The 27,155-nt window shown below is 43.2% G+C and overlaps 1 protein-coding gene across 3 annotated transcripts in view; it reads left to right on the plus strand.

Annotated features, from left to right (window-relative positions):
* The window catches only part of LOC117503934 (plexin-B2-like), a 119,721-nt gene that overhangs the window by 42,879 nt on the left and 49,687 nt on the right, over nucleotides 1-27,155 (plus strand). For all 3 annotated transcript variants that reach the window (XM_034163236.1, XM_034163237.1, XM_034163238.1), the window contains exon 3: nucleotides 7,303-7,348. The gene's annotated coding sequence lies outside the window, so the exon portion shown is untranslated. The remainder of the gene's footprint in view (nucleotides 1-7,302; nucleotides 7,349-27,155) is intronic.

Raw genomic sequence — 27,155 nt, forward strand, 5'->3', positions numbered from 1 at the left:
TAACAGCTTGCAATCTCTGAGGCATGGATTTAATGAGTGACAAACAGTACTCTTAATCAATCTGGCACCAACTTTCTCTGATTGCTGTTGCCAGATCAGCTTTGCAGGTTGGAGCCTTGTCATGGACCTTTTCTTCAACTTCCACCAAAGATTTTCAATTGGATTAAGATCCGGACTATTTGCAGGCCATGACATTGACCCTATGTGTCTTTTTGCAAGGAATGTTTTCACAGTTTTCACTCTATGGCAAGATGCATTATCATCTTGAGAAATGATTTCATCATCCCCAAACATCCTTTCAATTGATGGTATAAGAAAAGTGTCCAAAATATCAGCGTAAACTTGTGCATTTATTGATGATGTAATGACAGCCATCTCCCCAGTGCCTTTACCTGACATGCAGCCCCATATCATCAATGACTGTGGAAATTTACATGTTCTCTTCAGGCAGTCATCTTTATAAATCTCATTGGAACGGCACCAAACAAAAGTTCCAGCATCATCACCTTGCCCAGTGCAGATTCGAGATTCATCACTGAATATGACTTTCATCCAGTCATCCACAGTCCACGATTGCTTTTCCTTAGCCCATTGTAACCTTGTTTTTTTCTGTTTAGGTGTTAATGATGGCTTTCGTTTAGCTTTTTTGTATGTAAATCCCATTTCCTTTAGGCGGTTTCTTACAGTTCGGTCACAGACGTTGACTCCAGTTTCCTCCCATTCGTTGCTCATTTGTTTTGTTGTGCATTTTCGATTTTTGAGACATATTGCTTTAAGTTTTCTGTCTTGACGCTTTGATGTCTTCCTTGGTCTACCAGTATGTTTGCCTTTAACAACCTTCCCATGTTGTTTGTATTTGGTCCAGAGTTTAGACACAGCTGACTGTGAACAACCAACATCTTTTGCAACATTGCGTGATGATTTACCCTCTTTTAAGAGTTTGATAATCCTCTCCTTTGTTTCAATTGACATCTTTCGTGTTGGAGCCATGATTCATGTCAGTCCACTTGGTGCAACAGCTTTCCAAGGTGTGATCACTCCTTTTTAGATGCAGACTAACGAGCAGATCTGATATGATGCAGGTGTTAGTTTTGGGGATGAAAATTTACAGGGTGATTCCATAATTTATTCCTCAGAATTGAGTGAGTCCATATTTTTTTCCCTCTGCTTGGTCTAAAAAAGTAACCGTTACTGACTGCCACAATTATTTTTCCTGATTTCTTATAGTGTTTCTTAAAGCCAGAAAGTTGCCATTTGAAATGACTTTAGTTTTGTGTCATGTCTGTGATCTGCTTTTTTTTCTACAAAATTAAACAACTGAATGAACATCCTCTGAGGCCGGTGATTCCATAATTATTGCCAGGGGTTGTAAACTATTTAAGTCATTGTGTTGCTTTTGGTGTAAAATATTTTAAAAACAGTTCAAATTAGTTATCCCTAGAATTAGTTAAATTTTAGTTGTTTAGTTGTCATCTCTAATTTTAGTGGATTAAAGTAATTTAAGGGTGTTTTTCTGTTGGGTTTAAAAACAGTGAAAGCTGCATATCTAAAGTATTCAAACCAGTTTTGAAGCATCTTAAAAGCAGTTTAAATAATTTCTAGAAGTTTGTTCAAATCAGTTCAGATATGTTTATTTCATATTTGAAACAGTTTTAAAGTTCTTAATTATTGCTTTAGAACTCTCTCACACTAGTTAAGGAGACTGGTTAATCTAGTTTAAAGCCTGTTTTAAATACTTCAAAACTTTTAAACTTTTAAAACTTAACGTTTCCTTTTTAATGTTTAACTGTTCACAACTGGACATGATCTGTAATTTATTCCGGTTGTGATGGGTTTAAGGCGTTGCGTGTTGGTTTAGAGATGATTAAAGATGGTAAACTGAGTTGATGTGTACTTTAAAACCTGTTTGAAGCTGTTTCAGTCATTCTGTTGTCTCCTGACACAGACGGTTTTTAAGCCAGCTCCTGTTTTTAATCATGAATTTGACAAACTGCTTCAATAAGGACTTGACTCCGTCAGTGACCGACGTGGTCGTACTGATCTTCTCTCAGTGGTGGACGTGTGGAATTAAGGGAAGAAGGAACAGATTCATTCGACCGTCTCAAGGGAAATAAAGGATCTTTAACCACACTTTTGAGATAACGCTGCTTATTGTAGCATTAGAAATGAGTTTTCAAAGAAACATTAGAGGAGGTGAAGTGTGGATGAAGACAAGGAAACGGCAGTGAAATCAAGATGAGCTGTTATTTAATTTAAGGCACTCTCACATTGGAGTTTTAGGACTCTCCTTTTTTTAAATTTCAGAACACTTCGCTAATTTAAATGGCCTGGCAGGATCGTCAGCAGGTGAGCAGCCCTAAAAAACATGAATGAGAAGAAGTCTTTATTAACAACCCAAAATGATTCAGAACAATCGGACTTTGTGTCTCTGAAAGCATCTGGTGGGAAGTCTGTTGGATCCAACATTTCTCAACATTGCACCCAGTGGGTCAGAACTTCACACCTTCTAGAGAAATGTTGGTTTCTCAGAATGCCAAAGATGGAGACCCATGCCCTGCTTCTTCTGGGTCAGGCTCAAAACTTCAGTCACCCCTCCATCTTTCAGTTGGTCCCTGCCAGCCAGCGTCGTTCTGACCTCAGCAACATGGCGTCTCTGTTAAAGCCCCGCCCTCACATACGTGCTGCATCTTTCACTTCCTGTGCGCGCGTCTTTTTTGTCTCTTTTGTGTCTGTCTACCTTGTGGATGTTTTTGCTGTGATGTTTGAGTGCATCTGGACGGAGTGAATTCCAGAGTTTTGTTCTTTCTCGACTGTAAAAGACTCCAAAACAATATTTAGACTTTGATCTTTGATTGGACCCTTGATTGGCTCCTCCCTCTTCTACCTGTGTAGGTGTTTACCTGGTGGTGAGGTCAGTTGTTTGTTTTCCTCGACTCAGTCGGGTTAGAATCGCGTCCCTGGAGGGTCGTCACTCTGTTCCCTCATTTTAAAAACTCAACAATTAATCCTTTAATTCAGAGACTAATTGCCAATTATGTTATTCATTGATTGCAGCCCGACTGGAGACATCCTTGTGGTTTCTTTTTTTTTTTTTTTTTAAGTACCTGTAGACAGGAGCACGTGGGACAGACGGCAGACGCACACACAGCAGGTCCAGACTGCAGCCAGAGACGCCCTCTGACCTCTACGCCAAAACAATACGAGCTGTAAACACGCTGTCCGTGTCTGTCACACGCTCGCCGTGGGTCAGGTGATGTGTGCCAGCACAGACGTGAAAACAAAGGCGTCCACATCCAGAGACAAAGACGGCAAACACACACTGTCCATGATGAATGCTGCTTTTTTTCTGAGAGTTAATTCTCCTGGGGGGGGGGGGCTGCACATTATCATCATTATATTATTATTACAAAGAATCAATTCATATTTAATGTAATGTATAAACTTAACATGTCAGAAAGCAACTACTTTTTTTATGTCCACTGTGTGGGAGGAGCTAAAGAAAAGCTTGACAGTTGGACTTTGACTTTATTTACAAGTGTTTAAATAAAGCAGAAATATCACCTAAACGCCTCTAAATCCGTCCAGTCTTATAGAACACTTTCACACCATTTACAGCCAATATTATTTTTAAAACTGTAATTAGTACAAAAAATGTTTTAAGACATTTTATTTATTGTTGGCTGAAAGTCAAATAAAGATAATTGGTTGAAACACCGATTGTAGCTGTTTGAAAGTAGTTTAAACTGGATCGTCTTTGTAGCAAAACTGAAATAAAACAGAAATTAGAAGAAGATCACATCTGTTTTTTTTTCTTGATAAATTAAGTAAAAGACAAACTTAAAGTGTGAATGATATTTTTTTAATTATTTTTTTTACTGGTGTGTGTGTGTGTGTGTGTGTGTGTGTGTGTGTGTGTGTGTGTGTGTGTGTGTGTGTGTGTGTGTGTTTTGTAATCGGGACAGGAAGTTGAGGCTGTTGCTTCGGTGTCTCTGTGGATTTAAGTTATGCGGCGTGCACTCACAGTAAACACTGTCCCAAAACATCACAAATCACACTGTAAGAGAGAAGAAGAAAAGCTTGTCCTGTACTTCCTGTTGACCCATTTCTCCAAACATTACACCGCTCTCTTTTTGTTATAATGGAACTGAAGCCAACCAGAACATTTCTGCTTTGTGTCCCAGTTTAATCAGCCAGGTAACGGGGACAAAGGCGCGCAGCTCAAACCCAGATCGTTATGGAACAGTGTCACCGAGGTCACCGGATCACAAGCTGTAAAATAAAATCTGTGCAACTGCTGAAAATTAATGTACTATGAGTTGGGCGTTACCCTACGCTCGCATTAGCGACAAGCGACGGAGGCAAAGCGCCAGCTTGCCGTTCATTTGCAATCAGAGCGGGCGTTTTGCAGTGACGAGAGACGATGGTCACTATGCCGCCAGCTAGGCGTGGCCAAAATGGATGAGAAGTCCAATATTTGCAAATGCTGAGTGACGCGACACAGCGAACCGAGTGAATAGTTAGCATGATGTCAGCTGGCTGCTCGCGACAACATAGTAAGCCAAGATGGTGGAAAACGCTCAGATTTCTGCATAAATCTAATCATGTTTGTCATTTTTCCTCACATAGTTTGTAAATGTTAGTGAAAAATAAACACTTCTAAATCTAAAAATACTGTTTTTATAGCCAGATAACACCCCTGAATTAATGTATAAGACATTTTACGGAGATATTAGTGTGCTAACTAGCGATGTGGAACGTGACCGTGAAAGATGTCTGACTGAAAGAAATCAGACTTTGCTTTCGTGAAGCACAAAGTGAAAATTCATGGTGACGGTGTCGGTTTGTCCGTCCTTCATAATTTGTCCTTAAACATTGTGCACATTAATGCCACACAACTACAAGCTAGCCACGCCCCGTGAACGCCCATTAAGCGGCAAACGCCAACTGCTTGTCGCCCTCATTTGTAGCTATTGTGACCGTAGGGTTCGTGGCATTAATATTGAACCTGAAGGTTTGCAAAACCTTGTTGTATAGTTGCAGTATGTTAGCGGCAGCACACGATCATTAATCTGTGAGTTAATTACTTTTTTCTTGCCGTCTTCTGTTGTTTTTAAATAAATACCTTCTTTTTTCCCCCAACTGTTCTTCTAATGTAATAACTGGACCGTAGCTGTCCAGTGTGCAGTCTGGAGCATTCTAAAGTCCAGAAGATGAATATTTATTGTCTTTGCGGGTTTGCCTCCTAACAGAGGAAGGAAACATGCCGTCTGATGCGTGGCCATCTGGACGTTTGGATGTTGGAACATATGGAGGCGCGGTGCCGTTTACAGGCATATGGTTCTTTGAGATAGACTTTACACCGACTGGGCCGTTCTGCTGGATGCCACCGAGGGCCTCCACATGCTTAGAAGTGCTGCCAGACAAACTTCACCACACACAAACGCACCATCTTGCCTCACCAGCTGCTTTTCTTCTGGTTTCAAGGCGAAGAACGAGGCACCATGGGAAATTCTGTTCACTCGGAGCAGGAACTGCTTCAATCACGTAACAAGCAGATACATTTTTCTTAGATACAGTTTTCTTAAAGGTCACCATCCACAATAAGACGTCTCGGCGCTCACAGTCCGTGCAGAGAAGAGTCCTGAAGCAGTTTGTGCACGTCTCTCCGTGATGGTTACTTCAACTCCAGAGGTCACGAACCCTGCTTCTGGAGACCCGTCCCACAGGTTTTCCGGCTTTCTGTGCTTCACCCGCTGCTAAGTAATTAAGTCAGCTGTGCTCAGCCAATCAGCAGCGAGGAAACACCAGACTCGATGAATCAGCTGTGGATGCAGAAGGTAAACGTGCAGAGTTGGTGACCCCAGGTCTGCTCCAGTGATGCGTCACCACAACAGAAGGTCACAGACGGAGAGGGTTCTGCTGGTTTAAGATGAGCTTCAGCTCAAGCCAGCTTTAAGAAGAGTGATGGCATCAGAAATATCATCATCATCGTCGTCATGTCAAACACGTGCTGCAGAGGAGGAGATGGACTGACGTCTGTCTGGCTGGTTGCTATCCAGAACCCAGGGGGGTTGTGCGGTGCGGTGGATGGATGCAGCAATATCCAGCATACAGATCATACCAGGTTACAGCCCAGGTAGCTCAGTGGGACAGGATGACCCATATGTAAACTTGGGTTCGATTCCTTATCTCGCTCCCTGTACTCTGCATTGTCCCAGTCCATCCAGCTCTGAGTAGCGCCCTCTGCTGGGGAAGTAACGTATGATGGACTGGCATCATTCCCTGAGGGAGATTAGACTATTATGGATTATGAAGATAAACCAGCGGGCCTCTGGACTTACTTCTAGGTGGAGCTAAAAACAGGGTTTGTGAAAACAAGTAGAATGAGTAAAAATAACTTCACATTTCAAATAACACACAAAAATAATACAAAAAAGTGTATTTCATTCCTCATCTTCAGAAATAGCGTGAATATGGCTGACGTAAAGTGCACGATAATGGAAAAATAATGAATGCCAATTTCTTGTAAATCGCAATTTAAAAAGTGATATAATGAAAATAAACCGATGAAATTGAACTTGATGCAGATTAACTCACAAACATGTTCATTTTGCTTATGTAGGAGCCTTTAGACCAGTCTGCCACCTGGTGGACATGTCTGGGATTGTTGCATCATTTAGCCAAATGCATGATGGAGATTAGGAGCAGGTGTGGCTGAAGGTGCATGTAGATTCTAAAGCTGAGGTGCTGCTGCGTCTCTTTAAGTGACTGAAACGTATTTTTCTTGTTTCACAAATGAATTCATCATTATTTTTATTTTTTTTTTGCTGTTCAGTGATTTTTGAACTTGGACTCATCTTTGGTCATAACAGACTGTTTGTTTGTTTTGTTTTGTTTTTTTTCTAATTCTTGAATGGATCATTTTCATATTTTTGTTCTTGTTGTTTGTGATCTTTAATTTCATTGATTGGAGGCAGAAATTTGGCACTTTTCACAGATTAAGTTGTCTTGGGTTTCATTGATGAAGAGGATCCACTCAAAGTGTTTGGTTGGATTCAGTAATTTAATTTGAACTCCATTTCTGGATATTCTGTTTAATGAAGGTTTATTTGATGTACGGCTGTTTTTGTTTCTTTTTGATCAGCAGCTGCTTTGATATTTGTGGTTTTACATCATCTCAACGTGGTGTCAGGTTCAGATCAAATCACAAAACCTGGTTTTCTTTATTGTGCTTAGCAATGATTCTGCACAGAGCTGATGGTGTTTTTTTCTCTGTGTGTGTTTGTTTGTTTGTTTGTTTAGGTGTGGAGGTGGATGTCAACAGAGACGACGTCTGATCAGTGAGCAGGTCAGAACAAATTCCCCTTAATGTGGATTTAATTGTGAAATTAAATATCGATGGTCAGCTTCACTAACGATGATGATATTGATGAAGGAATGAAGAACAAATCCAGATGTTGGAATAAAGGAAGGATAAATGATGGGAGGAAGGAAAGAATTATTGGCTGCAAGAATGAGGCTTGAAACAAGGATCACTGAAAGAAAAATACAAGAACACTCCAGAAAGGGTAAACGGATGAAAAGACGTTGAGCAGATCCCAGACGGTGATGTGGCAACTTTACGTGGTGTGACTGAATTGTTTCTGTCCAGTGCCAGGGTGTGTGTGTGTGTGTGGGGGGGGTGTGGGGGGGTGTGGGGGGGGGGTGTGACAGCTGGTTTCTGACAGTTTGTGCTGGAAATCTTTGGTTTCGTTCTTGTTCTTGTGGCTCCAGTTTGCTGGATGAAACCAAAGAAGAAGGAGGAACGTTGGTGAAGATGTCCGTCTTCTTTAGCTTGATTTTCTTCTTAAAGGTCGAGTTTCAGTATTTCATCCGAGGCGGCGGTTAGCACGGTCACCTCACTGAGGGTTCAAACCCAATGTGGCGCATACGGTCCCATGTCCATATTGCTTCACTGTAGGCATGGTGCCCAGCTTCCTCCAAACATGACGCCTGGCATTCTCACCAAAAAGTTCAATCTTTGTCGCATCAGACCAGAGAATTTTGTTTCTCCTGGTCTGAGAGTCCTTCAGGTGCCTTTTGTCAAACTCCAGATGGGCTGCCATGTGCTTTTACTAAGGAGTGGCTTCTGTGTGGACCCTCTACCATACAGGCCTGATTGGTGGATTGCTGCAGAGATGGTTGTCCTTCTGGAAGGTTGTCCTTTCTCCACAGAGGAATGCTGGAGCTCTGACAGAGTGACCATCAGGTTCTTGGTCACCTCCCTGACTAAGGCCCTTCTCCCCGATCGCTCAGATTAGACGGGCGTCCAACTCTAGGAAGAGTCCTGGTGGATCTGAACTTCTGGAGGAAGTGGATGGAGGTCACTGTGCTCATTGGGACCTTCAAAGCAGTTTCTGTTCCCTTCCCCAGATTTGTGCCTCCAAACAATCCTGTCTCTGAGGTCTACAGGACAATTCCTTTGACTTAATGCTTGGTTTGTGCTGTGACTGTCAAATGTGGGACCTTATATGTAGACAGGTGTGTTTCTTTTGAAATCATGTCCAATCAACTGAATTTACCCCAGGTGGACTCAGTTAAGTTGTAGAAACATCTCAAGGATTATCAGTGGAAACAGGAGGCACCTGAGCTCAATTTTGAGCTTCAAGGCAAAGGCTGTGAATATTTATGTACATGTGATTTATTAGTTGCTGTTGTTTTAGTTTTAGTTTTTTTTTTTTTTATTCATTTGCAAAACAAAACAGTCATTATGCGGTGTTGTGTTTAGAATTTTGAGGAAAAAATGAATTTACTCCATGTTGGAAAATGAAATAAGTCTGTAACATAACAATGTGGAAAAAGTGAAGCACTGTGAATAGTTTCTGGATGCACCGTACATTCCATTCTCATTTAGAGCATTTAGGGGAGGGGGGGGGGGATAAGTAATGGAGCCCAGAGAAAAATGTTACATTGACTCTACATTGGCCTTTTACTTTGAGAGTTCCTTGTGTCTCTAGGACTTCCCTTGTGCTCAGAACCATCAGACTGGATCAAGACTAGAGGAGTCACAAGACCCCTGTTGAGTCCGGTCATTCAGGGATGCCGTTTACAACAATCCACTTTATGTCCTTGATAGTTTGTCTTTGGAAAAAGGATCAGACTACATGAGGCTACTCGTGGATAATTTACACACTCAATGGAAAAAAAACGAGACTGTTGCATCTCTTAAGATTTCAGAGTCTCAAAGTTACATCATCTCCTTCCTGTTTGTGGTGTTGATGTGGGGGTGTCCTACCTGTCTACCCCACCTATGACCTGGTGTTCATATGTTCTTTCACCACCAACCTGCCACTACAACCCCCCTCCCCATGCACTGTGACTCTCCAGCAGAAGAACATTGGATTTATATTTTGTCCAAGCAGTACGTTGCACCAATGAAACACTGAAATTTACATTTCACAGCGTTTAAGATCAGATGACGGTGGCAGACGTCATACGCGAGTGATGCCAGTGTTACAGCTGCATGGAGTAAAACCTCCACAGACCCTGAAGTCCTTTGGACTGGAGCTTATCTCCAGAGACTGTAGCAATGGATTAGTGAGTCCACAATGTCCCCTGGATGAGATGCCAGTCCATCACAGGTTCCTTTTCCAGCCAAAGCCAGGATCCGCTTACTGCTGGGTGGACTGGGACAATGTCATAGGACACACGTGTAGGCTGAAGCACACACCTGGAATAGACTCCACTTGTTGACCACAGTAGGACACACCTAAACCACAACGGTAAGTTTCAGAAGTGTAATCAAATGTAGTGGCTTCATCAACAAAAATCCATTAGAGCATTGTCAATATTTGATCCTGACGTCCGTCCCCCTCATTCCTTTGATTCCTTTTGATTCACTGTGTGTACTACGACTCGTTTCTTTTGAATGTGTGCTTTGAAAAAGAAGTGGAGGCGGGAGCAACCGCGGCGGAGCAGGCTCTCTGAAGCTTTTGTGGACATCAGCAGGGATCCTCCGTCTGAAGGCTTTAGCGACGATCTCTACAAACAGTTATTGTCCTCAGAGCTCTGTGTCCACAGGGACGCTCCCCTATTCATGACGGGCTTTAATATTTTACACATAGTAGCACTTTAAGAACTCATACAGCAAATGACAATACCTACTGTTAGTTTTGTCTGTAACATACGTCGTGTTTGTGGATTTACTTGGATTAAGATGTTCTAGAAGTGTGGACCGGAGGCTGTGGCTGTAGCCGGGGCCGGCCTAAGAGATTTTATCTGTATTGTTTGGGAAGGTGGGCGGGACTGGAACCTTGGTGACATAGTGGAGGAACGAGGAACAGCCGAAAGACCCACAAAAGATCTGAGAGATCTCCAAGCAGAGACGGAGCTCAGTGGTCCAAGGTTTAAGATGTAGCTTCATATATGTCCAAAAGCCAGCAGGATGCCCGATCTGGATCTACATCCAGATCAGCATCAGATTTACATACACGGTTTACATAATCAAAAACACGCCTGGTCTCATAATATTAAAGCTGCCGCTAATTAAGCCCTGGTTCTGTGAGCCTTGTGGGAACTGACCGAAGTTTGCACAGCAGAGCCCAAACTTGGAGTCACAGTGAGGAAGGCAGCAGAGGGGGCGGACCCATGACATGAACCTAGACAAATAAAGTGTCTGCCTTTCATATCAACACTGGCTTCCTGCATATCTTTATGTGCATGTTGTGTTGTGATGTAAACTGTGCTGACAACACGCCGGCACACCCACACACACACACACACGCCTGTTATGTGTGGGAAAAAAAATCACATAAATCCATACATGTCAGCATGTGCACACACGTGTGTAATGAAGCCGTACGTGTGCACGTCGGCACGGTGCAGAACTCACTAATGTGTAATGCTGTGCATGTCAGTACGTGCACGTTGTGTGTAATGCAACTGTGTGTGTACATGTCAGCATGCGCATGTATATGTGCATATCAGGACATGCTTGTTGTGTGCACTGAAGCTGTGCACGTCAGCACCTGTACGTTGTGTGATGAATTCATGTGTGTGCACGCTGTGTATACTGAAACTGTGCCTGTCTGCATGTACAGTATGCATCTCGGCACGCTGTGTGTGCTGAAGCTATGTGTGTCACATCAGCCCGTGCACCCTGAGTGTGCTGAAGCTCTGCATGTTGTGTCTGCTGAAGCTGTGCGTGTGCACATTTGCCTGTGCATGCTCTGTGTGCTGAAGCCATGCACGTGTACGTCAGCCAGTGCATGCTGTGTGTGCTGAAGCCATGCATGTGTACGTCAGCCAGTGCATGCTGTGTGTGCTGAAGCCGTGCATGCGCACATCGGCCCATGCACGCTGTATGTGCTGAAGCCGTGCACGCTGTGTGCTGAAGCCTTGTCTGTGCATGTGGGCCCATGCACGCTGTGTGCTGAAGCCTTGCGTGTGCATGTTGGCCTGTGCACGCTGTGTCTGCTGAAGCTGTGCGTGTGCATGCTGTGTGTGCTGAAGCAGTGTGTGTGCACGTTGGCGTGTGCACGCTGTGTGCTGAAGCCGTGCGTGTGCACGTTGGCCTGTGCATGCTGTGTGTGCTGAAGCTGTGCACGCTGTGTGTGCTGAAGCCTTGCGTGTGCACGTTGACCGTGCATGCTGTGTGTGCTGAAGCCTTGCGTGTGCATGTCAGCCTGTGCACGCTGTCTGTGCTGAAGCTGTGCACGCTGTCTGTGCTGAAGCTGTGCACGCTGTGTGTGCTGAAGCCTTGCGTGTGCATGTTGGCCCGTGCACGCTGTGTGTGCGCTGAAGCCTTGTGCGTACACGTCGGCCCGTGCACGCTGTGTGTGCTGAAGCTGTGCATGCTGTGTGTGCTGAAGCCTTGCGTGTGCACATTGACCCGTGCAGGCTGTGTGTGCTGAAGCTGTGCATGCTGTGTGTGCTGAAGCCTTGCGTGTGCACGTTGACCCGTGCACGCTGTGTGTGCTGAAGCCGCAGCCTGTGACAAAGGAGTTTTTCATCGTTGAGGCTGAACGCCGCCAGCCGGCGTTTGTTCTCATTCAAATATTCTTCAGCAGCATCTGGGGGGATTTAATGAAAGAATAAAATTATTCTAAAGATGATCTTCCCTTCAAGCTGGATTTCTGTGTGCGGATGCAAGCTAGTAAAAGTCTCCTGATCTTCTTTTCAGCTATTCACAACTTCTCCAAAAGCTTCAGGAAGGATTCAGATAATGAAACTCCTTCTAAAGATTTTTTTTGTCCCGACTTGTCTCCGTCTTTCTCCTCCTCGCCCCCGTATTTGCCACAGGCTGGATTTTATTTTTATTTTTTATTTTTCATCTTCTGCATTGTTTTGATCTCCTCAATCATTCACTCATCATTTGCATTTAACCACTTCGACTGTGACTTTACAGTTTTGATGTGACTGCTAATTTCAGTTACATTTCCCAGAGTTACGCTCGAAGCATGAAATCTTTTTTAACCAACCACTGTGTTGTTTGCTGCACTCCTCTCGTGGTGTGCTGATAATCAAAGGCTCATAGTGGTATTTTGTTCTTTACACTGCATTCAACATAAACTGTTTGTTGTGATTTGGCGCTATATAAAAAAAATTGATTGATTGATTGATTGATAAACCCACAGGCGTGAAAACTCGAACATCACAGACCCAAAAGTCATTATTCCAACACAGCAGTTCCACTGTGACCACTAGGGGGCAGAACTGTTTGTATGGTTTGACTCTTTTGTCCCTCTGTAACCTGCGACTTATTCCCAGTGGCTCCTGGGTCCATTAATAATTGGATACCTGAAAGGGGCGGGGCTACATAGTAACACCATGAAGTTGTCAGTTTGTTGCCATTTTCATTTTGTATATTTTGTTTGTATAATCTAGTTCACTAAGAGAGGTGCAATTCAGAGTTGCTTTTAATTTCAGGAATTTGTTTGCGTGGGTTTCCTCCGGGTGCTCCGGTTTCCTCCCACATCCAAAGACATGCGGGTTAGGTGGATTGGAATCTTTAAATTGTCCATAGGTGTGGGTGTGTCTGTGTTTGTTTGTCTGTTTGTGGCCCTGCGACAGACTGGCGTCCTGTGCTGGGTGTACCCCGCCTCGCACCCTATGACTGCTGGGATAGGCTCCAGCCCCCCAAGACCCTTAATTGGACTAAGCGGTAGAAGATGAATGAATGAATGAATGAATGATTTATCTTACAGATCTTAACAAAAACAATTCAAGTAATACTTTCAAATTAGGGTTGTATAATAAGTGCAAATTTTACAAGCAGAAATTGCACAATGCAAAAAAAAAAAATAGAAGGGGGTTAAAAAAGATTGACGTTTATTCTCCAAAGTGGATATGTTGCCAGGTTGGTAGATAAACATCATAAATTAAAGTGTTCATAAACTGTGACCCAAGTTCAATTCAGCGCCAACTCACAACATATGATAACGACATAACACCAAGGCGCCACACATGACCCCTCCCCCTGAGATTTTTTTTTTTTTGATTACAGGAAGAAACCTGAAGCACACCGGACTCTGTGGGGTGACCATCTGCTTCGGCCATACTGTTGAATAAAACAAAAGCTTTTGTAATTGTGTGTGCATTGTCTTACTGTGGACTCCGTACAGAACTCGCTCGTTATCACGGTTCTACAGAAGGCCCTGAGACGTGGGATTGACACCAACAGATACCTGATCACGAAGTGGTGATTTAGTTGTTAAAGGTTTTCATAGCCTTTGTTGCCTTTAAATTGGGTTTGTGATTGGATGGAGGTGGACTGATTCTGAGGAGAGGAGTTAGGGTCCAGAAGCCCCCCCCAAAGCATGTGTTCACTTTCTACCTGAAATAAATTGCAGTGCACTGCAGGTGGGCTTTAGTCGTTAGCTGTGAGACATCTCAGTGTTCAAAGACTCTTTCGAGCTCCTCTGATATAAACCAAACCTCAGATGGAGCCAAAAACAGGATTTGTTCTGGTGGACTTTGAATCACAGCTCATCTGCGGTTTGATCTCTTTGTCCAGGACCTCTGGAATAATGAACACTATGTCACTGGTTGCATAAGAGGTTTGAGCCACTTTGTCGAATTGCTGCAGACTTCAGAGCTTTGGATGTAAATGTTTGCTCGTCGGTTTCCAGCCTTGGAATATCATCTTGGACACTTTCATTTACCAGCTAACAAGACGTTTGGGTAAAAGTTGGAGGAATGTCGCTGTTCTCCTTCAGAAGGTTTAAAGTTCTTTTATGAGTTACGAAGATATTTTATATCCGTGGAAGATCTGAGCATGTCAAAGTAGCAGATGGTTCTTTTGATGGCAGAATTAAATGAGAGGTTTTCTGGCGAGGAAGCAGAACCGCACGCAACGCATCCAGTTATCATTTCCGGGTAGAGGCCACCCGAGCTCCCCGAGGTGAAACAGTCCACTGCGACACCTCCGCCTCCATTCAGGTACTCTACTGTGGCGCCGCTCCAGAAAACTCTGCACCAGACTCAGCGTGGTGTGAGCGCTCTAAGCCTCCAGCTCTGCTGAAGTGCATTGGTAAAATTTGTGTAGTCACTCCCTGGTGTAGCCACACCTTAAAACACACCCACCACCAATCAATTGATGACTTATTCTGATTTTATATTGTCTGGTTTGTCTTTTTCGACGTAACATCGGACAGTCCCGCTGTGGCCGGAATGTTCCAGCGCCTGAAAACTTTCCATCAAGTTTTCTGTATTTCTTCCACTTCTGTCCTCTTGTTGATGGTTCTGTTTTTCATCCTTCACATTGTTTGTGGGATTACAAGGGTTTTGTGTTTCAGATCAGAGAAAGATGATAAAGAAGAGAGAACAAAGAGGAGGTGGTTCTGGTCCCTCTTTCACTGCTGTAGTTCTCTTTCTTTGCTGATCTGGATTCAGTCTGTGATTCCGTCTCATGAGGATGGTCCAGCGTGTCCCTGAAGTGACTTTTTTAGATAAAGAGCAGCAGACACTGTGCCTCCGTCCCGGGTGAATTAGCATTCCCGTCCTCCTTCACATTAACTCGGTCTGCGGCGGTGCGGCCTCGGTGGCGTCTCTCTTTTCAGAAACTATCAATTGTGCAGCGTCTGGGGAAAATGACGCCGGGCTGATCTGAATACAGCCGCGAGAATAACCGTCACATTATCAGTCGCGGAGACCAAAGACGAAATGAAAGTTGAACAAGTCGATTAGAGTTTGGATTGGGAGCTAAGAGGCGGCGATGGAGATGAAAATCCAGTGACTCTGAGAGTCATGACAGGAGAATCGTGGCTGTAAATAGAGATGAAACTGCATCTTCGCCATAAAGTGAAAACTTATAAACACTTGAACGTAGATTTTGAGTGAAGCTCCTTTTATGTTTGGAACAGATTCATCCAAATTACGTCTTAGTGATTTAATGACGTGTAATATGTCTCTGTGTTTATTCATCATATCCAATTAAAGCTAGATTGTGTAGGATCTGGTGCCATCTAGTGGTGAGGCTGCAGATTGCATTTTGCCGTCACCAGTCAGGTTTTTGCTTCTTTGGCATTTCACCAAGGGGCCGCACAGCCAAAACAAGGAGGTGCGGTGCCCCTGTTTCCCAGTTTAGATAAAACCCTGATGATCCTCTATTTACTTAACAAAAAAAAAAGGGAGAGAGAGAAAAAAAAGAGGGTTCTCGAACTTATTAGCCAGTTTGTTGAAATTGTCATTTTACTGTAAATTTCCCAACATATAGGAATTAAGCCAAAAGTTTGCTCTTGGTCTGTGACCTTGACTTTAAACTGATTTTTCTCAAAATCAAGTCACATTGTCCTTAACTGATGTTCAGTCATTCCTCTAGTTTTGATCCTAATCAGGTCAAAGCCCTTTGAATTATTTTGTTCACACACACACACACACACACACACACACACACACACACACACACACACACACACACACACACACACACACACACACACACACACACGGGGCAGAGTGTGAAGAATAAAGATCTGTGGGATCATCAGAAGTTCACAAATTATATTTGAAATGCTCATTTAGCTCCATCCAGAAGAGTTCCTGCAGTGATTTATTTTACGTATTTGTTTTTCTTCTGGTAGCCATCGATTAAGCTGATTGGGTTGAGCAAATATCATTTTTCATAACTAATCCGTCTGATGGAGTTCAGTGTCTGCGATTGATTAATTTGTCATTTTAAATTCTCATTTAGTTTGATTTTTGTCTGCCTGCCTGTGAAAGTCGGCTCAACAAATGTTTAACTCCGTTCCAGCCTTCGTCTCTGCACATCAATAAAACATTTTATGGTTTTCAGGCATAAATTTTACTGACATAAAATTACATTGTGCCTTTGAATACCTCATACCAGACTTTGAGGTTGATCTGTAAATGCTGGAGGTTTTTGTTGTTGTTGTGATTTTTTTTTTTTTTTTTCTCACGCTGAACAGTTTCTCGTATTTCACTTTGGCACTGATTAGATCATCCAAGATAACTGAAATTGTAATTATTTTATGTGTTTTAAACCATTTGTCAAAGGCTGTCACATGACAAATTATATTTTAGTTTCTCTTATGTTGGATTTCCAACATCACAAACATCCAGAATGTTTGGAAACATATTGTTGCAGCTTCTTACAGAACGCGTTAATGAATGGCTAACCCATACAGACAGTTCGGAATGTCACCAAGTTGCTTTCCACACATATCAATTTATGGATAATTATTGCAACAAACTCATCCACTAGCATAAGAATTTTGTAGGGTGCACCAGTGTGATATTTCAGATCGGTATCGGGCCGATATTGGCCAGAATTTGTATATCAAATATCAGTAATTAAAAAAAGAGATCAAATCTGAGTTTTCTGTTGATGTTCTGTTGGATGACTAGGTTCGTGAAGTACATCAGTGGATTAGTTGTTCCAAGACAGGAAAAATATATCGGATTCGTATCAGCAGATACTGAAGGTTCCTGTATTGGTATCTGACATGAAAAAGTGATATCACAGTGTGCTTAATTAACAGTTTTCACAGTAGCTGTTGTGATCATCCATTTGACCAAAAATTTGTTTAGAAATTCACAAAGTTGGTTCCCTTTTGGTCCCAGGGAAAAGCAGAACCTAAAGTAGAAAAACTGACAAAATCCCACCACCTTGTATCCATGAGCTGATGATTTGGGTCACAACCAATCTCTGATCACCATCAGAGTCAGTCCTACGTAGACCCTGAGACCCGCTGGTGTCTGTGGTTATCTCCAGATTCCCGATTCTCCTCTTGGGCTTTGTTTTCTGATTCTGCTTCCAATTCACCATGACAGTCCAAAGCCCCGCCTCTCCCGCTGCTGACGCTGGTCCAGTCCACTTGTCCAGCTCATGCTCCATCTTCTCCCTGGAAACGAAACTAGAACCTTTCACGCTGGTCACAGCTGCTCTTAAATCTGAGGGGAGTAAACGTCTGTTTCCTAGCAGACTCGTACGTTTGTTCATTTACAGGCGCTGATTCTGGCCCCAGACGATCCAGACATTTTCCTTCATGTTCCTCAACAACCACAAAACATCTGCGGTGCTTCAGGTACCACACAGGACTCATGTTTGGTGTCTGCTTACAGCTGCTTTGTTGTTGTTAGTAGAACTCGTCTTCTGTTTAATTTGGACACATTAGCTCAGTGGAGGAAGCATTGGGAAGTAATTAGCACCCCGTGGATTCCAGCGCCAAGACGCCTTCATGATGAATGGATCTGTCAGGGATTAGTGCGAGGCTGCATGCACCTCGCTGCTACGAAACCAGGACCACAAACTCTTTCTCTAGTCACATCTTTAGCTCACACACTTTCACCTCTAAAAATGATCGCTTTTTTTGTTTGTTTGTTTGTTTGTGTCCAACTGTTGCCCGGACGTTTGGACCACAACAACATAGCCAAAAATCAACTTTCCAGATTTCCATAGAATATCTAGGGGATAATATGTCTGTTTTTAGTAACTGTTTGACCTTAAATGTTACGCCACAAACTGTCCAGAATCTGCTTCTCTCATTGGCTGTCCTGGGGTGTCAAAATCCAACCCCTCGTCCACATCGTGACACCTGAGTAACAGATCAGCCTGTTGGGGTGAAACACGGTGGGGACCTTGTTTGGTCCATTGCCTCTACGGTATCAATGAAGGCCCAACGGGAATGCTGAACACGAGACGGCTGACGGGGCTCTGATCAAACAAGAAGTCCTCAACGGCACCTGTGAAGGCGGGTGAAGATCATCGGACCTCAGTCTTCTAGGAATTCCCAGCCATCAGACCAGACTAAGGATCTGTCAGGGACTGCGTGTTTGTCAGCATGCAACCACAGGCGTCTCTGGATCAACCCTGGTCCCGTCCATATATCTACCAGGAGACGGTGTTTCTCACCATAACAACCGGGTTGTTTTTTAATCATATTGAATTATTTTAATCTATAATGGTGTTTTGTGTATTTTTCTGATTTTTACAGACTCACAAAAATTCCATTAATCATAAGACCACACGCACACCAAAAAAAACACCCATTTAAAGTTTACTTGAATAGAATTCACTGTTTTCCTAGAAAGGTCAAAGGTCACCACACTTTTCTTAAAGTGGAAAATTCTAAAATGATACCAATAACTTAAATAATTCCATTAGAAGGAAGTAATTCAGGTGTTTATGAAATCTTACACATTTGTTTTTTTTCTTCTGTTTTTTTCACCGTTTGGCGTTCTGTCTCCTCGTTTGGCGTTCTGTCCATCCGTCTCCTCGATTGGCGTTCTGTCCGTCCGTCCGTCTCTCCTTCTATCAGTCTGTTTTTTGCACAGCTGTCACAGGGACGGGGCAATAAGAAATGGCAGCCGTGCGTGTGTGTGTGTGCGCACGTGCGTGGGTGTGCACGATGGTCAGTTTGTCATCGTAGCCTTCACTCGGATCGTCCTAAATAATAGACTGAGACAAAAAGACACACAACACAAACATTCATCACGCCAAGCGTGGCTGAGGTCCTGACAGTGTGACCTTTGACCTCTCACATTGTCACCACTTTTTAAATCTCTCATCCAAACTGAACCCAGCCGGACGGCTTCCCACTGAGGTTTTTAGTTTTAGTTTTACCTCAATGTCTTTCTGACACCCACAAGAAAATTCTAATCAATTGATGTTTGATTTCAAGCGTACAAAGACACGAGAAGGAAATCTGAGAGGGAAGATTATTTTCCATTCAGGAGCTCAACACCCGAGTTGGATGAAGCGGATGAGATGGATCCCTGCAGAGCCGGCTGAATGAAGGCGAGAAAAAGCAAAGATTTAATTTGTAATATTGCATAAAAACAGGAGATGTGAGGCTTCAAAACACGCTGCAGGTTGCCGTTTGTTCCCTTCATCATCCCATTTCCTGTCACCCTCGGATTCTTTAATTTCGCTCATCATTTTTCAGCGTTTTCTCCTGTTTGTCTTCTTTTAAGTAATGAGATTAGGTTTCTGTTTTATGTTTGGTGTGAGTGCCACGTTAAAGGCTGACGCCAGCGCTCCAACAAGTGGTTGTGGTCAAAAACTCAAATTAGACCAAAGTGAAGATCATCTTTTACTCGACATCCTGTCCATTTATTTCCAACACTTCTCACAGTCTGGGCCAGGTGCATTTTGGTTCTGGAGAATATTGGGTGCATTCTGTGAGTCTGACTAGATTAGCTGGTTCTGGCTGAGCGCTAACCTCCGGCCGTCTAAAATGAAATCACCTGGAAGAGCAAACAGTTGCAGTTCCTTGAATGGCCACTTGAGGCTGTGATGATATGGGTTTAGTTTGGTTAATTGTCCTAACAGATCATTTAAGAAGTCTGTGCTGCAGTATTTCAGTTGAGTGTATTTTTTTGCTGTTTTTAATGTTGTGTGTTAGCACTTTTAGCAGCTATTGGTGGCTTGATTACGTTGGGTCCAATTAATCCACAGTTACTGAGGAAATAAAATGGTCTTAAATTTAATACAAACACCCAACAATATGCTTTAATAAAACACCTGACACAAGGTTAGCCTGTTAGCTTTAGCTTGTTTGTCATCTCGAGATGGGGGTGTGTTCTGGCTTCCTTTGTCCCACCCAGTCACAAAGTCTTTCCCACGCGCCACCTATTTTCACCACCACCTATTATTTGGGTTGGTCAAGACTTTGGGGGGGGCTGCCAACACAGCGACACCCAGATCTTTTCTGGGATCTTTTCAGAAAACCCCTGGGTGACATCACGGAGGGTTTGTCCATTATGTATACAGTCTGTGGTTCAACCCCGCCTTCTATGAGAGGGGTCATTTTTCACCTACAGCTAGCGTTTTGTACTTCTGAATCAGCAAGCCCATCCCCCCCCCCTGCCCGCCTACCGTCCGCTCTTTGTTCCAGGAAGAAGTTCTCGTTGACTGCTTTCAGGTGACGTGTCTTCAACCTTTTGGATGTGACTCAAGCAAAGATCAGGTTGCCTTTGGGGACCTTACCAGGAAATGAAACCCCAGACGTGGAAGCTCTCAGGTTCACCGCGGTGAAGGTGGAAATTTTCCGCGGGGATCAAAATGATAATGTTTGAACTCACTCTCTGACACTTCTGCTTGTTTGGTCCAAACATGAGTCTCAAACACATCACAGTCCATTTTAACTTATTATAACACTGCAAAGGGTCTGAGTTGTTCCTCTGAGTTGTTAATGCCAGTGTTGATTTAACACTCTGCGAAGATCATTTAAGGTGTAATTTTAACTCTGTCTGCGAGTTGAGTGAGGTCTTGTGAGACATGTTTGTGGTCTTAATCCAGTGCTATTACCTCCTAACTCTAAGGTAGTTGGTTCAAACACAGCCTTGGGCTTTGGGGTGTTTAGGAGTCAGTGCCCAAATAATTAGACTTTAAAATCTACTCTCTGTAGTGTTGAAAACACACAAACACACTGTTCGGGTTAAAATCTGGACTTTGGAAGAGTGTTGAATGGTTAACAGCCCTATTCCATGGGGCGCTGTTCTACTAAGAACGCCCAGGATACAAAAAGGTGCAAAAAAGGGATGCAACCGTTTATTCCGGCTTACCTGCTAACAGGCTGGCTTATAACGTGCAGACCTGGCAACCTCCCCAAAATGAAAGAAGACCTGTGCCCTCGGACAGAACCGCAACAATCGTTGCTTCAACTTCAAATTTTTACCCCGATGGCGCATGATCAAACACGTTTCAAGTTGTCATCACTACAAATACCCTGTTTAAGGAAGTTCGACCATGATTGAAGCCGTTAAGACGACAAATACCCGGACGGAACCACGTACTGTCTGATTTCAAGAATTGGGATGAAATTTTTGAACAGTTCAAAAATTGGATTCCGATTTCAAATCTGGTGCAGATGGTGGTGGTAATGACTACGTATACAAAGTTCAAGATTGACAAAGATGGATCAAGAAGTTACGATGCTTCAAAATGTGTCCAGATTTTCTGTTGGGAATTAAACGGGAAGGACCAGCACTCTGTGCAGTAGCCCTCTAACTCTTTAAATAATGTTAATTTAACTCTAGAAAGTGTCAAAGTTGGTTTTAAAACTGACCTTTTTTGCCTTGTGTTTTCCACCCAGACTAAACAAGACAGACCAAAAGATCTAATCCACCAGAGTTTGGATGAACTGTGTCAAAGTGGCCAAATCTGCAAGCGCTAATTTGTCCAAATTATATATTCTGCATCCACAAGCTGTCTGGACTTTGGATGAAGTGAAAGTTGTCGGCTGGTTGAATCACGAATCATCTCTAAAGGAGTACAAATAGAGTCAAAGGAGTTCCAGGTCTTGGAGGAAAATGACTCTGATGCAAAGAGGTGACAAAATGTGTTCAGACAGATTTGATGAGACCACGAAAGAAGCTGGAGCGGAAACACGCGGTCGATGGGGATGAATGTTTCTGCTGTTGTTTGTGTGCTGCGTCGCTTTGTGATTATTTTAAAACACCCACGGTGTTATTCATACCAGGCGTTCGTACCCGTGCAGACGCTGCGTGCTGTGGCAGAGACGCAGGATGTGGATAGGATCACTCAGGATGAGGTCACCTCATTTAGGATGGAATTTAAAATCTGCCGAACACCGTTGGAGGAGTGAAGGAACAAATAGCAAAACGTTATTCACGTTACAGTGTGATCATGCATGTATATGGCGCCGGGATAGAAGACTTCATGTAGTTACCAGTTTATAGCGACATGTTGCGCAAGTCTACCCAGTAGATGCCATCTGTGCCCGTCTTCTGACTTCCCTGAATCGGTGTCGCCAACTTAACGGTTCACCCTAAAAATCAGTCCACCCTACCTTCACTGCACATGCGTCATTAGCCGCGGTTCACAGATTGTCTTGTTTCTGCTTCAGACTGCCTCCAGTAATCATGTGTCTCAGCGACAGATATCTGAAGCTTTTGTACAACAATCATTTCTACATACATTCAGCATTATTTCATCATAAAAGATGGGGAAGTGATCAGAGCACTGCAGCTACACAAGCTGCTAGCTGTTGTGTTCACTGCACGTCCATCATTTCAAAAGTGTCACCTCGTTCTGCTTAAAACTGACTTTAGATTGATTTAAGAGGTTTTACTGTGTCATCTTATGGTTAATAATCCCATTAATCCATTTGATCACTTTGGGTGTAGAGACCCTGTCTCGGACGAGCTGCTGTGGTCCAAAGTGACGCATGTGCAGTGAAGGCAGAGCGGACCAATTTTTGGGGGGGGCTGTTCGGTCTGCGACACCGGCATCCCCTTTACCTGGAGCTGTTTTGTTGTATAATTTGGCCGCTCAAGATCTTTGACTTGTATTTGTCGCAGTGTTTGTGGCTTGTCTGGTATGGAACCTGATGGCTCTCAGGTTAATGGAACTGTACCATGTTTGTCAGTTAAGCCTCAGAGCTCTAAGGGTGTTTTCTTGGAATTTCCTTCTTAAGGTACCTTCTTTTAGTATAATGCCCCTGTGTTGCATATCAAAATGTTCAGAACAACCTCAGCTTTCTGAATGTGACGCATATTTGTCAGGAACACTGTGTAAAGATGTGATCTATTAATAGACGTATGATGAAAAGTTGACCAGAACACAGGAGAGCATCACTGGGGCTCTGAGGGTTAAACGAGCTTCTGATGTCATACTCGTGTAACTGACTGTAAAATGTTCCTGTCAGTCAGGCACAATAAATGGATCAGAAAGCGTCAAAACCTCAGCGGTGAGTGCTACACTTGGACAACGTGGATCCTGTGATCCACCAACATTGGCATCACAAAACAAAAACAATGTCCTTAAGACTCCCGTCCCGTTCCTAGTAGCCTTCTTGACTGCTTACTGTCTGTCCAGCTGATGTACTCTCACTTATCTCCTATTCCCATCTCCAAACCTTACTGTGTTTACTCCTCAGGTAAACTGAGAGGGAGGGGGAGGTAGGGGGTGGAAATGAGATTTCAAAACTGAGAGTGGAAAGATGGTGAACGATAGTGAAAAGGGCGATAGAAAGAAAGGGCAAGGACGCGTACTAGACGAGCTGAAATTAAAGTGCGAGTGAGTAAAAGTTGGAGAGGCTGCAGGTGGAGAGATGAGGTATTGGGGTGACAAAGGGTAAGCAGCAGGTGAAGAAGAAACAGGTGATGGAAGGTAAATTAAATAAGAACAGGTTTGGGAGATAAAACTGATATATGGAGCTGCTGTTGTAGCTTTTATAAAAATCAGGCGGCGGTCTGCCTGGTGATAGGATGCATTCTGCCAGCTGATAGATTGAGAATTTATTGCAGGTTTTTTTTTTTTTTTTTTGTTACTTCAGTGTTTGTGGTGATATTTCACTTTGTCAATATTGTCCAGTCTGACTTCAGAGTTGCAATATTAGACTTACAGGGGATTGTGCTTTATTACTGCATGGGACTTGTTTTATTTCTCTGATCTATTAGCTGTTGCTGAGATTCTGATGTTTCTGCGGCTTTGGAAGAGTTGAAGCGTGTATTACTTTTAATGTATTGCAGTCGTTCACTTGTCAAGTAATTACATTGGTTTGACTTTAAAATACTTGCAGTATGCTCGGGCCAAGTATATTATGTAGGGCAATGCTTTCCAAAATGTGGGCTGAGTCCCCCTGGTGGGCCATGGCAGTCCTGCATGGCAAGTATATTATGTTGGATGATGATGAAAGTGTGGGCTGCATCAGTACTACAGTGAAAGTATATTTTATCAGTCCATGGCTTCCAAAGTGTGGGCCGCGACCCCCTTCAGTGGGCAGTCAAGTCATTAAAAACTAACATGTCTTTGATTTTGGAATTAAGTTTTAAATTACAAAAAAATATGATGGATTATTTATGAAATATTATAACAAGTAATAAAAAAGCAAAACCATGGGATTTAGACTACATACTGTTCTTCATTTATCTGACACACACACACACATGCAGACTTAATCTTAGTCTCATAATCAAAATTGTGATTAACAGTTTGGATTCCCCCACAGAAGATATTCAGCTACGGTTTGGGAATAACTTATCTGTGAAAATCCAAGTATGAGGTCGGGACTCAGCTGATCCTTGGGATTAATTGATTCTGATCAGGCTGAGATAAACTTGAGACATTCCTGTGCAAGGTGACGGTCGCATGTCTAACGCACAAAAGATGACATTTATATGTCAGTTTTCTTTTGCTTATCCGAGTGCGGCGGCAGAAGACCACACTTCCCAGCAACTCATCCCACACTTCCCTATCCTTGGCCAAGTCCTCTAACTCTTCTACGGGGATCCTGAGTTGTTCCCAATTCACCTCGGGAATATAATCTCCTCTATACTCTTGGGTAAACTCTTTTCAGACTTATGGCACCTTGTCCTCGTGGAGTAAATACAGTGTTTAATTGATTTTTGGCAGGCAAAACAAAAAATAATAAATTCTCTTGTATGTTTTTTGGCAGTCTGCTGAATTCCTCTCTCTCTGTAACGGTACGCCTCTACCTTGATGACAGTTACATAAGATGAAGAAAGGAAGGAAAGAGATGACAAAAGGAAGTGAGGACAGAGGAAAAGAGAGGACAGGCGAGAAAATGATGGAATTGTAACCGGTGAGGGACAGGCCCCATAATTAGATTTTGACTTTTAGCTCCTCGTGCGTGACTGTGAACTCATGTTCCAGTTCTCAGGGTAATAGATCAGATAGAAAGCCTGAGAAAATGGCCTGTTCTTAGTTCCTTCCAGTGGGTTAGTGAGCAGCGCTTCCACTTCCACTCAGCACCAAGCTCCTCACGGCCACGTGCACGTTTTCCTCAGTATGCTGCAGGGTGACTTTCCGTGTATATTTTACTGTAACTTTCTTTCAAAGCTCAGGAAAAGCATGATAAGTAGTTTAACATAAGCCTTTTATTTTTGTTCCTTTAATAGTTAAATGTGTGCTGAACGGTAGCGGCGGTGTTACGACAACTAAACTGTTATTTCAGGAGCTGTGTTTGGCTCCGGAGTTTCGGCCCTCAGATAAAAGCGTGAAATATGAGCGTCCTATGCAGCAGGTGACGGCGCGCAACAATAGTTTCCCCAACACGGGCCGAGTCCATCACAGAGATAAACACGGCGAGCAGAGACGAACGCGCAGAAATAAACCGAGGCAGCAAACCGATAACGCCGAGGCTGGAAGGACACCAACCTCAGACCGCTGGAGTGGAAAACATCACAATATGAAAGTATACAAGTCCTGGTGTGTTATCAGAAGAGTGCAGGATGGACATGATGGGAGGAGAAACCAGCGGCTGCTCCAGGTGTGACACACATCGAGGATTAGAACCCATGTTCACTTTGACGTTTCAGACAGTGCAAAAACATTTTCTCTATTTACTGGGTGATTCTACAGTAACGGAATTACAATCGGAACACATTTTTCTTGGCAAGGTAACGCTGTTGTTCTGTTACTGTAGAATCACCCTGTTATTAAACAAATCATGTTCCTTTGAGAAGCTGTTAACAAATTTGGATATTTCAACTTTAAAATAAATAAATCCTGGAACAATATTATCAGGATGGTTTATTTTTTGTCTTGATCATCAGTTGACCGTTTCAGTTCTAAACGGTTTGAGGACCGCGGTCAGAGCACCGATGATGTGTTGGGGTTGAGTGAAGGTGTACAGGAAAAGAATATGTGGAGTTCAGGCATGAGAATTTTCAGGGTTTTTCCTGAATTCCAGATTTTTTTATTATTACTATTATTATTATTATTTAGAATGATCTGCACTAAGTATTACTGATGATTCCCCCCCCCCCCCCCCCCCCCCCAAAATGTCTGCTTGGCTACCTGAAATCCAGGAGTTTCTACATCATATCCCAGACTCCTGGCCAACTTTTAGGATTTTTCAGGATGCCTCATTCTCATGCTTGGGAATTACAATAATGGACTGCATAGAAACGATTCACAAAAGTGGCAGAAATCACTACAAGTACAGGAAAGCAGGTGGAGGAGATTTGGACATGAGACGAGTCGAGGAATGTCGATAAAGGAGTGGAAGTAAATGGGAATAGAAAGAAGGGGAGGTGGACGGATGGAGAAAAGGAAGACGGAAGGAAAGGCAGTTCAGGAGAAAGTCCATCGGAGGTGTTGACACACGTTAATGTAAATATAAAGCGAAGATGACGACGGTGCTGTGGAGCTTCACAGCGGCTCTTTAGAACAGGAGCATTGGAGCAGCTCCTCTTGGATTTGTTTGTCCGTGTGATATTAGACAGCGGTGTGCGTTAAAGATAATTCTCAGATACGAAAGGCAGTAATGATACGTTTATGAAATTCTGGGCAGGAAACGAATACAAGGTCTATTAGAAAAGAAACCAACCTTTTATTTTTTCAAAAACTATATGGATTTGAATCACGTGTGATTGCGTCAGACAAGCTTGAACCCTCGTGCGCATGCGTGAGTTTTTCCACGCCTGTCGGTTGCGTCATTCGCCTGTGAGCAGGGCTTTGAGTGAGGAGTGGTCCACTCCCTCGGCGGATTTTCATTGTCAGGAAATGGAATGATTTGGGCTTTTTTTCGTCAGAATTTTTTCAGAAACTGTTAAAGACTGGCAACCTGGAAACCATTCGAAAAATTTCTGGCTTTCGGTGAAAATTTTACGGGCTTCACAGAGAATAAGGACTGTTACGCTACAGCTTTAAGGACGGCTTAAGGACGCTCGGTGTGCTGCGCTCCGGGCCGCCATCGAGAGCCACAAACCACCGGATCATTTCT

Source organism: Thalassophryne amazonica, chromosome 22 (assembly GCF_902500255.1).
Source record: "Thalassophryne amazonica chromosome 22, fThaAma1.1, whole genome shotgun sequence".
NCBI classification, from domain to species: domain Eukaryota; kingdom Metazoa; phylum Chordata; class Actinopteri; order Batrachoidiformes; family Batrachoididae; genus Thalassophryne; species Thalassophryne amazonica.